This window comes from Miniopterus schreibersii, assembly GCF_964146895.1.
Source record: "Miniopterus schreibersii genome assembly, chromosome: 4".
Taxonomy (NCBI): Eukaryota; Metazoa; Chordata; class Mammalia; order Chiroptera; family Miniopteridae; genus Miniopterus; species Miniopterus schreibersii.
In genome coordinates this window covers 83,580,217-83,597,570 of record NC_138105.1, presented here as the reverse complement: position 1 = coordinate 83,597,570, position 17,354 = coordinate 83,580,217, and positions in this window count along the sequence as shown.

The window sequence follows — 17,354 nt, the reverse complement described above, 5'->3', positions numbered from 1 at the left end:
GTGTTAGGGAAATAATTGAGAAAATTGATAACATAATAAAGTACCAATTTGAAATGAAGGCTACAGGAACTGAAAAGAAGAATAATTTACATGGAATCAACAGTAGAGTAGAGGACACTGAGAATCAAGTCAGCAATTTGGAACATGAGAAAACAAAAAACACCCAACCAGAAGAGCAAAAAGAATCCAGAAATATGAAAATAGTATAAGGAGCCTCTGGGACAACTTCAAGAGGCCCAACATTCGTATTATTGGGGTGCCAAAAAGGGAAGAAAGAGACCAAGGAATTGAAAACCTATTTGAAAAATTAATTACAGAAAACTTCCCCTACCTGGGGAAAGAAATCAACTTACAAGTCCAGGAAGCACAGAGGGTCCCAAACAAGAGGAACCCAAAGAGGCCCACAGCAAGACACATCTTCATTAAAATGCCAAAGGTTAAAGACAAAGAGAATCTTAAAAGCAGCAAGAGAAAGGCAGTTAGTTACCTACAAGGGAGCAGCCATGCGACTGTCAGCTGATTTCTCAATAGAAACCTTGCAGAACAGAAGGGAGTGGCAGGAAATATTCAAAGTGATGAAAAACATGGAACTACAACCAAGATTGCTCTATCCAGCAAAGCTGTCATTTAGAATTGAAGGTCAGATAAAGAGCTTCACAGACAAGGAAAAGCTAAAGGAGTTCATCACCACCAGACCAGCACTACAGGAAAAGTTGAAGGGTCTTCTTTAAGAAGAAGCTAATGAGCAAAAGAATCTGACGAACTAAATAGATCCAGAGACATTGACGCATGCAACAGACGATCATATTTCAGAGGAAAGAGAGAAGGGGGGTGGAGGGTCGGAAGACATTAAAGAAGTTATATGCATAACCCATGGACACAGATAATAACAGAGTAAAGGCCTGGGAAGGGGGTGGGAGCAAAGTGGAGGGGGTCAATGGGACGGAAAAAATGGGACACCTGTAATACTCTCAACAATAAAGATAAATTTAAAAAATATTAATAAAAATAAAAAATAAATAAATGCAATTTGATAATTTCCACCTAAAAAAAGAAAAAAAGACTTAAAAAAAAAACAACTATAAAGCAGGAAAAATACCAATTTTAATTTTCTAATATCTGTAATAAAACTAGAAATAAATAATAAAAACCAAGAGCCAAACATGAAAACAGCAGTAATACTGGCAGCTCACAAGATGTGATTGAACAGCATGGAGATGCACGCTCTCTACTAACAGCTCCTATATCACAAAGGTAACAAAAACGTCACGTACGGACTTTGCTTCTAGCAAGAGGGTGAACTAGATTCTTTAACAAGACTCAGGTGATTTATAATATAAATTATAACAAACTTTTTTAGGTCCATCGCTAAGCATTCAAGAAAATGTTTGTTGCAGCATTATTTACAATAGCCAAGACATGGGAGCAACTTTAGTGCCTATTGATGGGTGATTGGATAAATAAAATGTAATGTGTGTGTGTGCACGCACGCATGTATACACACGCACACGCACACGCACACGCACACACGATGGAATATTACTCAGCCATTAAAAAGGAAAACCCTACCATTTGCAACAACATGGATGGACCTTGAAGGCATTATGCAAAGTGAAATAAGTCAGAGAAACACAAATGCCATGTGATCTCACTTATATGTGGAATCTAAAACCGAACAAAACCGATTTCATTGATACAGAGGACAGATTGGAGGTTGCCAGAGGTGGCAGGTGGGGGGGGGGGGAGGTATGAAAACTGGGTAAGGGTTCTCAAAAGGCACAAAATTCCAGCTCTAAAATAAAGAAGTCAGGGATGGTGACCACAGTTAATAATACTGTTTTGTTTCATGTTTGAAAGTTGCTAAGAGTAAATCTTTAAAGTTCTCATCATAAGAGAAAAAAAGTTGTAACTGTGTGGTGATGGATGTTACTAAGACTTACTATGGTGATCATTTTGCAATATATAAAAATATTGAACCATTAATGTTCAACACCAGAAACCATTATATGTCAAATATATCTCCAAAAAAAGGGGGAAAGATGAAGCACTGTTGTATATCAAGTAGGAAAAAAATCTCAAGAAATGCGTACCTAGGCACATTGTAATGTAACCGCAAAACATTAAATCAAAGAGAAAGACTTAAAATCAGCCAGTGAGAAGAGATGAATTTCCTGCAATGAATAACAATTAGACTTACAGTAGGTTTAATATGGAAAATGGAAACCAGAAAGTAAATGTCAACCTAGAAATATGCACCCCATAAAACTATTTAAACATGTTTTCAGACAAATAATTCTTAAGAGCTTGTCACCAGCAGAACTTTAATGAAGAAATTCTTAAAGGATTTATTTTATGAATATGAAAAATTGAAAGATGACCTAGAACGTTCAAAGATTTTTTGAAAGGGAGCAAAGAAGCTGGTAAATGTAAAAATAAAAATATATGTTGTATAAAAGTAATACCACCAACCTGTGGGCTTCAGAAGGGATATATGCTAAACAAAAATTACATGTAAATTGGGAGAGGAGTGATCAGAGATAAATATTCTTAAGGTCCTTCTAATTTTAGTAGAGAAGGTCAATATGCTGATTAACTTTAGATTTTTAATTATGGATAACTGTACATAGAAATCAGTAGGAACCATGAGGATTCAATATAAAAGTTGCAATTTCCTCTTTTATCCTGCTCAATGGGTGACCTCTCTCTGTTCTTGAATGAAATCTTTGTAGTCTCCAAGACTTTGTCACTTTTAGGTAATAAAAAGTCAGGTAATCTTTAGGAACAGAAAACTTAGTCTCAATTCAGTAACAGTTTCCGGTCCAATGTATTAATAAACGTGTTAATCTTCATGGCAAAATGAGTTGTCTTTCCTCTTAAGGAGCCAAGCTCGACCCAGCTCTAGGCGGCCGGCCGGCCTGCTGTGAATGAGGGGTACTGAGTCCTTCCTTTCTGGATGTTCTTTCTTTTCCACATTGCCAGTGGTGACCATCGAATATTGAGGCCTGGCATCCCCTGCCCCTTCTTGGTTCTCAGGAAACCAGCAGCCAAGCTTCTGCCTTCAGGGAGGACCTTAGAAGAATCTCCTCTGGGGAATCTGATGAGTTGAAGAGGAAAGGCCTAAAGATACTCACGTTCTCGGGAACCCCCCGATTTCCCTCAGTAAAACCACTGTTGACTAGCACCAACCTCACAGTCAACCCCTAGATTTGAAGTGCATCATGCTTAGAAAACAACCACCAAGGGTCCCAAGCATCTGAGAAAATCTTTTCTAGAAAAGATTTCTAGAAAAGCCCCAAGTATAAAATGCAGCTGACAAAAAGCCAAGAAGTGGGAAGTTTAAATAAAATCTTGTCAATATCCCCAAATACCTTCAGAGCAATAACAGCAAATATTTCATAAACAAACATGTATAAGATGCAAAATGAGTATGTTTCTAAAAAAAAAAAAAACAGAGCTTTTACATATTAGATTAGCAGAAATTTAAGTTAAATTAAACAAAGATTTAAAAAATAAAGTTTACAGAACTATAAAGGAGAGCAAAGAGAGAGAAAAAATAGAAGGTTCTTTTTTAATCAGAGAACCAGTCTATGTATTCCAACATCCAAATATTGGAAATTCTAGAAGAAAAAAAAATAACAAAGTAAAACATAAGGAAGTAAACCAGTAAAATTACTTTTGAAATGTCTTAGACTCAAAGGGCAGGTTGTTACAGATCAAGGGCACCACCAAATTCCCAGAACAGTAGATGAAAACAGACAGATACCAAAGCATCCTCACATGATGACGTTTTTAGGATGCTGCTGATGGGATAACCCCACAAACTCCCAGAGACACAGAGGGGGAAAAACCACTGTTAGGTTTTTTAAGCTTAATACATCAATAATCAAGCTTTGGGTCCCCTCCCCCTTTAACCAGAGATCTGTTCCTCTCCGTCTTGTGCATCTGTATAGACGGCCCTGACATCTGTCTAGCTGCTCAAGGACCTGTCCTTGGCCCCTATTTCCCTTCCTCTCGTCCATCAGGAGGTCCTACTGGCTCTACCTCCAAAACAGATGCCGCCTTATTCCCCTTCTCTCCGGTTGCCCTAACCCTAGCCCACCTCCCCCTGCCCAGGTTACAACCACAGCCTCTTACCTGGCCCTGTTGGCCTCCTGGTCCCCTCCAACTGCGGGATGCTTTAGGATGTAAGATCGTGTCACCCCCCTGATTACAACTCTTCGGTTACTTCCCATTACTCTTTTTTTAAAAATTGACTTCACCGGGGTGGCATTGGTTAATACAGTTCTATAGGGTTCGGGTGTACAGCTCTGTGACATCACCTGCACACGGTACAGTGTTCACGGCCCCACGTCCCGCCTCCTTCCCTCACCGTCCACCCTCTTCTACCAGCCCCCTTCCCTCTCCCCCTCTGGTAACCTCCGCACTATGGTCTGAGCCTATTAGTTTTGCTTGTTTGCTAAACCCCCTCACTTCTTTCACCACATTGCTCTTAAAACCCAACCTCTCAGTTCAAGATTTTGCAGCGGGTCCAGGAAAAAGATGACCACAAGGTGGCAGTAGCACACGGGCGCTTTCACTGGGTGATGATCTGACAAGTTTGCCTGGAAGAGGGGGGGTCTCAAAGCATGAGACCTTCCAGGGGCTACCACATGGGGGCCACCAACCAGGGAGGAAGAAGGCAAAGAAACTCCCACGGCCCGGCTGGTGTGGCTCAGCGGTTGAGCATCGGCCTAGGATCCAGATCACCGTTCGATTCCTGGTCAGCGCACCTGCCCGGGTTGGGGGCTCCATTCCCATATATATATATATATATATATATATAATGTATAAAAAAAAGAAACTCCCACTGGGAGGGGGGTCCGAAGGGACCCTTAATGTGTAGGCGATGTTGCTCAGCTGCACAGTGGGAGTCCCTGAGAGCAGAGGCTCGGGGGCTTTCGTAGCTCGGGGGTTTATATTCCCCTGACTGGCAGATGTTGGGGGCGGTTTTACAGGTATACGCACGAAGCAGGCAGGCTCCACACAGGAATCAGGCTGCGATCTTCAGTCCCCACTCAACACTGGCCTTCCGTAAATCTTCTAGGTGGTTTTATATGTCGATTTTTTTTCCAGTTTATTGGTTTATTCACACTTATTGGCTCATTCGTTAGGCATCTGCTTTGTAATAAGCACCATTCCTCAAACGGGAAACACAAATGTGATCGCAGCAGGCAGCTGTCACTTCCACGGCTCTTACCGTCCATTGGGCAGGAGAGGTCACTGCACCCCCGGGCGGCAGGTGCTGTAACTAGTGTCCTCCAGAACGTGTGGTAACGCAGGACACCTACCTCAAGGACAAAAGTAAGGTATGTTTTTCACTGATAGCGAAGTCTACGTGGAAACCCAGCGCCTGAGGCAATGGGGAGGGGCAGGCTGGGGTCTGTGGAGGGCCCTAGTCCAGAGTAGCCTGACTAGAAGCTTGTAGGTGAGGGAACCGTGACTGGAAAGGTGAAGTTCAAGGTAGGGAGGGACATAGCCCGGGGGTGGAGTGAGTTATGTTCGGAACAGGAAACTCCTCCTCAACCCCATTAAAGAAATGAGAATTCTGGGAACCCATCCCAAGCGTGCCGAGAAGCGGCTGGAGGAGCATCAGCGCACAAATAACACGAAAAGGATTCCTCAGCCCGCTTATAAAAATGTGCATTGGAAGGAGGCTGTGCCGGAGGCAGGAAGACTTGTTAGGGAGCCACTGCAGGTAGTTCTCAAAAACAACGATTAGGATAAATGTGGTGAGTGCCCTGGCAGGATTCAAGAGAACATTGTATGGATTCAGCAGAGCTCCTGATGGACACCAGAGGGCTCCGTGGGTTGTACCAATAGGACTCGACAGATACAAGTGGCGGTGAGGGCGAGATGAGCCCAGGATGGTGCGCCTTCCGCCTTCCACTGCACCCACATGACTCCTGTCGTATTTCCATCCGGAGTAGGTTTTTCACCACCCTCCCCAACAACAGCAGTAGAGTTGTCCACTTGGGAAAATCCTAACACCTACCTCACAGACTAGGCAATTTAAATCAGGAAAGAGGTGTGGTCAATAGGAGAACATTACCCCCTATATTTTATCATAAACTCTTAAGTAATGGGATTCTGTAACTTCAGATATTTTCGTATTATTCAACTCTCAGAACAAAACACTGAACAGTCTAGATAAATATAATTTTGGAACTAAGACATACCTTAGAGGTAATGTGTTTTAATTTTATTTATATATATACATATATATATTTACTGATTGAAGGGAGAAGGAGAGAGAGAGAAACATCAATGATGAGAGATCAGCTGCCTCCTGCACGCCAGACTGGGGATCGGGCCTGCAACCCAGGCATGTGCCCTGACTGGGAATTGAACCCCAATCTCCTGGATCCTGGGTCGACGCTCAACCTCTGAGCCACACCAGGCCAGGCAGGTAATGTGGTTTAATATTCTTGCCAAATAGATTAAGAAACTGATACCGAGAAATAGAATGAGATTTTCCCAGGTTATGTCAATGATAAAATAGGTCTATAATTCAAGTCCTAAATCTGTTTATCCCAACTGTTTTACTCGGTCTAGCAGAATTCAAGAGATCATAGGCTCTGAAATCTTACTCCTGGGTTTGAATCCAGGCTCCTCCACTTACTAGCTTTGTGACTTAGTAAAAGTTATGAAAAAATGTGATGTCTCAGTTTCCTGAAATCAAAATTATAATACCTAATTCATAGGATTGTTATAAAGCTTAAATGAGATAATATATGTAAAAATAATTGGAACAGTAACTACAAATGTGAGTAACCGCAATATATCAGCGTAAACTCTTACTATGATCGTCGTTTTTAATACTAGCAATATATTTTATTACTATTTCAATTACTCTTCCTTAGAGTGTCCTAGAGAGATAATTCAGTTATTTCAAACACACACACACACACACACACCTCTTCTTTAAATCCCAATGAATTGGAACAAATAGATAGAGATATCCTGGATGCGTCTCTGTAGTGCACACTTTTCCTTCTATTGTCCTGAATTTTTACCTGCTTTTCATGATGCCCTTCCCATCCCCTATCCATATATTCTTCCTGTTTCCAAGACTCGTGTCAGTTCGTGGGGTTTTTTAGTGGCACCCTTCCCTGAGCACTCTGCCCTCTGGGCTCCCTTCTCCTCCTACCTACAGTTTACAGTTTAATAGTGAAACGTATCTTGCATGTTTCCATAATTGGTCTTGTCCCACAAAAAGGTTAGACGACCTACAGACACTCTCCATACCCCCCCCATACACGCATACCCTAAAAAAACTCTGTATATGGATGAAGATCCCAAATCATTTTGATGAAGAAATCAGATATGCAGGATATTAGCTTGCTTATTAATTTTTGCTAATTTCTTTCCTCTACCATGTCTCTCTCTTAGTTTTGGACTTCACTCTAATCTAAATGTTTGCGGGTGTTTTTTTTTAATGTTTTTTTACTTAGCACAATGGAATAGAGTTTTAATTTCTTCGTTTTTTAGTGAATGTTTTTGCGGTCGTTGCTGCTCTATGAAAACACATTTTTTTACATCCACCAGGTGGCACCCACATCACTAGTCTAATGGGGAACCAGGTGGAAAAATGTGTAAGGCAATGAAAAGAAGGCCTTAATATACAAGCCGCAGCAGCACGGGTCCTATTTGCTGTGGTGGTGCATATATGACAGACGAGGCCATTACAAGGACCTGCGTATGGAATCAAAATGCGCCAAGTTTCTTACGAAATTAAAACATACTCTTACCAGACGGTCCAGCAATCGTGCCCTTGGCTTTTACCCAAATGAACTGAAAATCTATGTCCTCATAGAAACCTGCACACAGACATCTATCGCAACTTTACTCCTAACTGCCAAAGGTTGGAAGCCACCCAAATGCCCTTCAGCAGATGCTGGATAAGCTGAGGTAACATCCAGATGATGGAATAGTATTCAGCACTAAAAAAGAAAAGAGCTATCACGCCATGGAAAGACATGGAGAAACCTTCAATGCAAACCATTAAGGGAAAGAAGCCGATCGGAAGGGGCCACGCATTGCATGACTCCGAATATATGACATTCTGGAAAACACTAACCTATGGAGTTAGGGGATACAGGAGAGGAAAGGATGAATTGGCAGAACACAGAGGACTCTGAAGGTAGTGAAACTATTTTGTATGATACCACAATGGCAGGCATGTGGGATTATGTATCTTTCAAAATTATGTAAAGTAAAGCTCTAATGTAAAATATGGGCTTTCGGTGACAATGATGTGTCAATGACAGTGTCATAGGTTGTAACAAATGTGTCACTGTGGTGTGAGATGTTGATAGTAGGGAGGCAGTGCACTTGTGGGGGAGGGATATATGGGAACTCCGTATACTTTTGCTGTGAACCTGAAATTTCTCTTACAAACAAGTCTGTTTTTAAAAATGCTCCAAGACATTGATTCTTTGTATCTGGCCTCCCTCCAGTACCCCACCCACCCAAATGCTCAGACCCAATGAATATCTCACCTCTTCATTTCTCTCAGTCCCTTATTTCACCCATTAGGAAAATCCCGTAGACCCCACTTCCAAATATATGCGGAATCTGACCACTTCCCATCAAATCCACCGCCTCCACCCTAGTCCATCTAAGTTGCCATCTCTCAGCAGAGTCGATGCCACAGCCTCCGAACCGGTCCCCGTGCTCCTGCTCTCCCCCTTTAGTCCATTCACAACATGAACCCTGTGAGAGCAGAAGAGATCACAGCACTCTCCACATTAACCCCTCGGCTGGCTTCAAGCTGCACCTAAAGGGAGCCCGAACCCTTCCGCAATGGCCTATCCGTCCCAAACGGTCTGATCTCTCTCCCTCTAAACCCATTCTTGTGGTCTCTCCAGGCTTACTGGCCTCCTTCCATTACTTACTAACTTATTACTACCCCAGGGCCTTTGCACATACTCATTCCCTTGTCTATTGAGCATATTTGCGTGACCAATCCGTTCTCATGCTTCAAATCTCAGCTGCTCCCACCTCCCTGCGGAGATCTCATCCCACCACTCCAGCGAACGCGTTTCCCCCAGCGACTCTCCATGTCGCACTCAGTTCATTTTCTTTCCTAACCACCTTTGTTATACTTCATATGTGTATCCTCTGACTTCTCACCGTAGAATATCAAACCCGTGAGTGTGGACGGACTCCAAGGGGGCTGCCATTATCACCACTTTCTGGTACTCACACGCTTGTGTGACCCCCTCCCCTTGAATGTGGGCTGAAACTCTACTCGGTAAAGGACGTGCGATTTCATTTGCTCTTGATTACATAAGGTTGTCAGGCGTCTCTTGCTAGAACTCTCACTTCCTTGCTGGCTTTGACAAAGCAAGCTGCCGTGTTATAAGATGTCCTTTAGACACTGCCACCTGATGAGGTGGCCTCTAGCCAACAGCCAGCAAGAAACCGAGGCCCTGGGGCTGGTCACCTGCAGGGAGATTTCTGCGGCCAGCACCACGCGCTCTTGGAAGCAGTTTCTTCCCCAGTCGAGCTTTCAGGTGAGGTGGACTGCGAGTTCTTAGATGTGTGATGCGTATTGAAAGACCTAGGGCTCCAAAGGCATGTATGTTAGGGAAAAAAAATGATCTTAATTCTGAGGGACCTGGGACTTTTGGGTTTTCTTCTGAGGAAACGACCATTAAACTAAGTTGAAGGACGATTTAACCAGGTAGAAGGGTCACTGGACAAATGACACAAAGTCAGCTGCATTTATCTCTACATTTTATTTTACATCAGTCCCAGGGTTTTTAAAACACTAGCATAATGCTTCATCTAGTATTCACATCTCGGTCTCTAAATATCATTCCCTACTCCTTTCAGCGTTAACTCCAGGCAAGGTCAGGAAGAGCACACGGGGAGCCTGGGGGGCCGTGCAGGGAGTAAGGGAGTAGGAGCGGAGGAGCCAGCCGGAGGCGCCTTCATCGATCGAATTTGGGACGGCCTGACCTTTAATACACGGAGAACCACGGCAACGGACTACACCGCTTTGGATTTTTTTTTTTTAAAATCTTGGATCCATAATGGTACCCAAGAAAGAGAAGGGAAAAAAATATATATTTTTAAAGGACCGCAAGACAAGCAATGTAGAAAAAGAGAGGAAATGACCACTTTCAACCTCCAATGCATTAACTATTCAGCTAAAGTCCACCGGTGGCTGCGTAAACTTCTGGATCGAAATATATTTGAGGACAGAATGTTCACAGTCTCAAAGTATCACCCCACAGATACTTATTATAACCAAAAAATGCATAGCTATACAACAGAGATGCCCAGCAGTCACCAACTTAGTATCACCGAACGTTATCTCTACCTCCTGAAATCTTAACAAAAGTCAACATCTTGACAAATAAAGAGTTTAGTTTTATTCCAGAATACGAGAAACCAGAGAGACATAACAATCCAGGACAACGAATGAACCTCGGTTGGACCCTTGATCGAAAAATAATGCCGTAAAAACAACTGTGGGACAATGAAAGGAACCTGAATATAAGTATTAGACAACATTACAGAAATAGTAATCACTCGCCCTGCTGTGTTGATGGCATTGTGGTCATGCTGGAAGATGTCCTTAGTTCTAGGTGGTGCGTGCAGAGCCTTTTAGGAGCGGTTCATTAGGAGTAAAGGGTGGAAGGGAGACGGGTATTTGGGTAGAGAGTGAACTATTCTGCAGGTTTGGAATTATAGGAGAAAATTATAGGAGAAAACCTGAGGGGAAACAGAGTTTAAGAAATGAAAACTGTCCACCGGGAGGAATGGAGAGAGAGATGGAGAAGAGAAAGATGGGGAATCCCGACAGATGTGGTTTGATGCGTCTCCTTTAAACCTCATGAGGACTCGGCTGCAGGACACGTTATCACCATCTCTAGTCCAGAAATGGAGACACAAGAAAACCAGTTCCAGATAACACAGCCTGCAAGGAACCTGGCCGGGGCGCAAAGTAGGGGTCCCGCCACTTCTCCGTATCTTCGATATCTAAACGGACATTCGCATGCGGTAAACATTCTTTAGAATTCCTCTCCCCTCTGATTTTTCTGTATGAAACACATAGGCACGAAAGAGTCCATGAATGGATGGGGAAGAGCAAAGGCCAACAGAATCATGAGGAACCCCATAATGTCTTCCTCGGGGGGGGGGGGTACTGAGCAACTCCCCTAAACAGCACATGCAGAGAGATGCCTCTGACCTCGCGGTAAGATGATGTGTTTCCATACCCTGTTGGAAGCGGTGCTTTCTGATGTGCAGAGACTTGTCCAAAAGAGTTGGAAAAATTGACCACTTAGGACATCCATCTTCTGAAACTATGAGTCTATTAGCGGGTAATTGGGACAATTCGTACCATTTGCGATGGATTCCTTCCCTTGTTGCTGAATGTTATGAAGGACAATGCCCTGCTCTATACGCGAGATAAAAGCCTGAGCGCTGGACGTGAACTTGGGAGGTCCGAGTCCAAGTCATCACACCCGTGTGGCCCTAAATGAGTGGCTTTCCTTCCCTGGGCTGTAAAAGGAGGGAGACGTTAATCTCAGAGTCTCGGTGCCAGCATCCCAGGCCTCTGAACCGCTAAGAGTCCCCCGGTCTTCTGATATTGGCCGACGCAGAATTCAGCTTGAGTATGGGTCTGACCCGGCGTGGTTTTCTCCACTGTATATTTAAATAAATGACCCATTAGCGTAACTTTCCATTTCAGATACGTCTGACTAACACGCAGCTAATTTTTTTTAGGCTGTAGGTTGGCTCAGAGTCCGCTAGATGGCAATCTTGCCAGTTTTTCTTCCAAGACCTACCAGGCTTCCAGCCCTCTTCTCAACATTTCCAGAACGAGAATTATGTGTCCGCCCAGAGCGCTCCGCGCCTGCCTTCAGACTTCACAATACAATAACCCCTGGGAGAACTCAGTGCCATCCACTTTATGTTTTTCAAATCAATAATCAGTACTCATGCACAGTATTGCTTTAGAGTCAAGCTATGGCACAATCCTTTCAATTAAATTAACATTTAAATAAAAATTGCCATTGCGGAAGAAAAAAATCAGGAGGGAAATCTCTAAGTGCCTCCGGTGCTGCTTACGCTATCTGAACTTGTTTAATTTCCATTCCTAATGACTTGCCGGTGAACTCTGGAAATTATCACCAACCACAGTCCCCTTAGAGCCCTTCCACAGCCTGGAGAACAGAGAGGCTAACAGCACCGAGGGGCAGGTGACAAGAGCGTTTACCTCGAGGACAGAGGGTTAGGTGAAAAGCCTCTGGCCCTGGACAGAATAGAAGCACCTCTCACTCTGCCACTTATTGACTGTGAGACCTTGAGCAACTTCAACCTCTGTGAGCCACAGCATCTTTCTCTGTAAAAATGGGGATAAGCAGATACCTAATCTACAGGGATTTTATGCCAATTAAATAAGATAACACAAGCAAAGCTCTCGGCATAGTGTATGGAAAGAAGTGTTCATTGTTACCGACACTATTATCGGCGTTTTCCAAAATAAGTTTAACAATTATCATTATTCTTGTTGCTGATAACAGCACTGCTATTCGTTCTGACTGGCCTTGTATTTAGGAAGTACTATGATGAAAATGACTTCTTTTATATCAGCTCTCTCATCTCAGCCTCACAACTGTAGGAGGTAAATATAATGCTATTCACAGCTAAAGATAAACTAAAGTTCAGGAAAGTTTAGTAGCCTGACCTAGTCCCACAGCTTTAGGAGGCAGAGCTGAAATTCCAGTACAGGCTCTCTGATCACAGACCCAGGACTTTAAACCATAGACTACAAGCCAAACGACAGGCTACGATCCTGCCACGCAGGGAGGACGGCTAGTGCGGCCATCACTTTACAGTCTGCAGAGTTTCAAGGGCTTGTCGAGGTCACTCAGAGCGGTAAGTGAATGCCTAGGACTAGAAACCAAGCCCCTCTACCCTTAAGCCAATGCCGTCCATCCTGTGCTGGCATTGTTCAGAGCACGCGAACTGGCTGGACTACGGAGCCCTCTTGCCAAACAGGATCTTGGGTGTTCAGTGTCTCATGGATCACAATCGTGACACAACCCCAGACGCTGATACTTTTCTTAAAACAATACTGCGCTTTATCAATGCAGCTGGCACACTGACCGCCACGGGGTTCTGGGGTGATAACTGCTGACGCCGCAGAGCCCTGGTGGCCATTTACAGAAAGAGCAATAGGATGGTGGCTTTGTTATGTCCAGTCCCTTTGGACGCAGCCTGGGAAATAGGAAAGAAAGCAACGCGAAGAACACAGGTGGGAAATAAATCTGGGGAGCAGAGCCGGCGCAAACAGTATACTGTGAGATGGGGGGAGAACTGGTGTGGACTATTGTAGAATTCGGTTCGAAGGTGCAGAATCATTAAGTCACGCGTGCGAAGACCAGGGACTCGGCTCCATTCATCCTCTCACAGATGTTCTCACAGCACCCCGGGGGATGCCACAGTCGACAGTTCCTTAAAAACGCCAGGAATCGGGTCTGTCGGGTTGTATGCAGAGCGAGAAATTTCATAGCACGACGTCTAGGACCGGGAAGCACACTTAGGCCGCCGCTGCGTCTGCTTGCTTAGGACGTTGCATCTTTGGCGGAAGGAGGCAGCACCGTTTCTTTACTGTGCTCTTCCGTCTGTGAGCGTGACCTTGCCCTTCGCCCCTGATGGCTCATCCCCGGGGGCCCTGGGAGGGATCCTCACTTAAGCTCTGCCATGCCTCCCGGCTCTGCTCTCAGTCAGCGACCAGCCATCCGAAGCACCGACAGGTGAGCGCAGTCCTCACTGGCGTTCCTCGATGACGTCCCACAAGGGTGACACTGCTCCAACTCGCAGGGCATGGAAGAATCCCTTTCCGTCCCCTCCCCCGGCCCTGCTCGCACCGTTTTTCTTAAACCCCGCACCTGCCCCAAGGCCTCTCCTCTGCCCCGACCACTCTGCACCTGGCTAAACCCCTTGCCCGGGTAAGCCCCCTGGGCCTCACGCCTCTCTGCTCTTTTGCTCCCGATCCTGGCATCCCCCGAACACCAGCTGCTTCTTCCCCCGACGGGGCTTTTCCTCCCCAGCTCACCCTCTACCCTCTCCTGCGTCTCCCGCCAGACCCACCTCCTTCTCCGAGGCTGAGGAGGAGGGTCTAAGCAGGGAAAGCTCAGACACTGAGCTACGAAAGACGAAATTCTATAGTGGGAGATGGAGTGTTTAATATATATGTGAACATATATGTATATATATTTTTTTATTGCTACCACATTAGGTAACAAAGGACAGAGACTCCAATGGACTTGGCTCAGCAGCTCTTCTGTCTGTTTGAACCGAAAGAGTGAACACGAATTTGAAAATGCCTTCCCTTTCCATCTCTCCTCTAGAGCAAGTGTGTTTCTCCATCAATCTCTCTCTCTTTTTTCCCCCTCACCTCTTCTACCTTCCTGCTCCCCTGGCTTTTTAACCCCAGTCCCTCCTCCAGCCTCCCCACAGCTTCCTTCGTTTGCTGGTGGTTCCAAAGGCACAACCAGGGGATGCTCAAGGCCCTGAGACATAGAGAGACTGATGACCATCCTCAGGAACGGGGAAGGGAGGGAGGAAGGCAGGTTTCTTCGGTATCCAGAGCGCGCCCAGCCTTCAGCGTGCAGAAGCGTAGCTCGTGTTTTCCTTGTTTCGAGAGTGCAGAGAGACTGAACAAGAGTGCATTTCCTCAACGATCAAGACTTTCTGCTGAGAAATGTAGCCCTTGAGACTTGAAGCAAGTGGGCTGACAAGACACGGCCTGGGTATGAAAATCCATTTCATCCCGCCTGCACGTTGCCTGGTAACATCCAGGCGCGTGCCTCCGCGGCGCTTTAAATCCAATCCGACGCGGGCCGCCTTCTCACTGCCATGGCTCTTCTCCCAGGAGATTCAGGCCTTGGGCCAGCAGCCGTTCCGATCCAGTTATTAATTGCTTTCTTTGCAAGTAAAAAATGATAAAATACGCTTCACCCTACAAAGAGTCACGGTCATCTCAGGGAGATAAGGGGCGGGTGAAAGCACCGCCTCCGAGCTATCGCCGACACTGAGCTGGCAGCTTCCCCCAAAGCAACTACCCTTTGAGGATTTACCTGGAAAACAGCTTCACATAAAACAACTTGAGGAAAGAGAAGACGGCGACCGATTATCCTCACCTCGTGTCCCACTGATGAGGAAGCTGAGGCTCCAGCGGGAAGAGGGACGCATCCAACGGCACACAGAGCGCAGGCCACGGTGGCAGCAGGGCCACGGCCTCTTATTCTCGGTCTCTGTCCACTGCGTTCATTTACTCCAGCTCCCTTGGCTTCCTGGCCAGTGTTCTGTGAGGAAGGAAAGCAGGACTTCTCGACCAAAGGATTTGGGAAGTGCGGGAAAGACAACGTTAAAGGTGCTCCGTCGCCGCCAGGAGCCTCAGGACTCCCGAGTCGGGGCGGCCGTGCACCTAAGCCTGGATGGACATCTCCTGGGCCCGCTCACCGCACGGGTCTGGCCCCGGACCGTGCTCCCTGCATATCCGCGCTAAATAACGTCTTGAACCAGTAACCCCTGACGCGTGATTTTTGAGCCAGACATACGACCACGTATCCCTTTCGGGTGGAATTGACGGAGTTGACCAGTCACTTCTGGCCTTGTCCGGGAGGAAGAGTCTGTACGGACCGGACACTTCCCGAGATCTAGTTGCCTGAACAGCACTCGCTGCGGAACCTACGGACATATGACGGGGTCTGTCCATCCCCACGGTCACTTCCTTTCTCCAAGCCACGTAATTCTCTCGACGGATCCCCCCCCCCCCCATAATCTCACTGGCTTTTCTGATTCTCCTTCTGTTCTTCAGAGGCACATTCTCTACCCCTTAGCTGCTGTGGAGTTTTTAAAAATGTAAAAATTTAAAAAATTTTTTTTAAATGTAAAAAGGGCAGGTTACTCCCCTTTCAACCACTTCCCGCCGTGGTTTCCCAAGGTTGTCGCTGGGACTGCGGGGTTTGGTGATGAAACTCCTGCGTCCGTTCCGACCTCGCCTTCTACCAACCTGTGTCCCCTGTGTCCGCGAAGTGGGTCGCTCCGTGGAGCGTGATAAGCCCGTGCTGGCACGAGGACCCCTGCCTCCTGGGTGTCTGCCTGCGTCTCTCGGTCCCGTCACCACACGGCTGGCTGGTTCTTCTTCAGGCCTCTGTTCAGATGCCACCTCCTTGAATTAATTTCCTAACCCAATCTCTATGGCATGTCCTTGTTTCGCTTTCTTCATTTCATTACCTGAAATTATTTTTGTCCGTTGTTAATCGTCTGTCTCCTCTGTAAGGGCCTAGACTGCTGTTTATCACGGAAGCATCGATGCCCAGGACACTCGCTGGCACGCGGTAGGCATTCGGTAAGTACTTAAGGAAATTAATACAATGGTAACTCTTTGCCCTCAAGCGTTCTCAGAACAGGGCAACTTGCCAAAACTGAGCATAGCTTACTACATCTATATAGAGGAAAAAATAGGGCTATTAATGTACAGGAACGTTTTAACAGTCATTTACTGGGGGCGACACAATTTAAGGATGAAAGACTAAGTAAGGTTTTGCTAAAATCCAAAATATTTTTCCTCTCAAGAATAACAATTGTTGATTATTTTAAGAACGTTTCAGGTCAAAGCTAACCTGAAAATGTTAACTTAGAAACAAAGACAGGAGGAAACAAGATGGCGCTTCGGTAACCGCTGAGCCCGCCGCCTCCCGCAACCACATCAAAATTACAGCTAAACACAGAACCACCGTCACTCAGAGCCTCCTGAGATCCGGCTGCACAGAAGCCCCACAACCAGGGAGCTGAGGAAGCACCGAGACGGTAGGAGGGGCGGAGACGCGGGCGGGGCGGGGCTGAATCCCGGAGACGGGCCGCCGGCCCACACCTGGTGCAGCCGGTAAACCAGGGAGGGAATCACGGCAGCGGAGGTTTCCTGGAGGAGGGAGGGGTCCCACCCCACAGCAGGCCCCCAGCCCAGGGCTCCAGGCCGGGAAGAGACGCCCCCACAGCTCCGGGCTGTGAAACCAGCGGGGACTGTCCCTGAGGGTCGCGGAGGCTGCGGGAGCCCCAGCAGCTCCCCTTAAGGGCCCGGCGCGGACTCACTCGGACGCTCCCTCTGAGCCCAGCGCCGGGCAGCAGCTTGAAAGGACCCGGGACACTCGGGGGAACTAACCTGCCTGAGATCCGGGCGAGAGGCGGAGGGCGGCTTCCTCCCAGGCAGAAGGGCTGGCGGAGGCCATGGCTCCTGTGGCGAGTCCTCCCCGCACACGGCCGGCAGGCAGGCGCCATATTTGAGT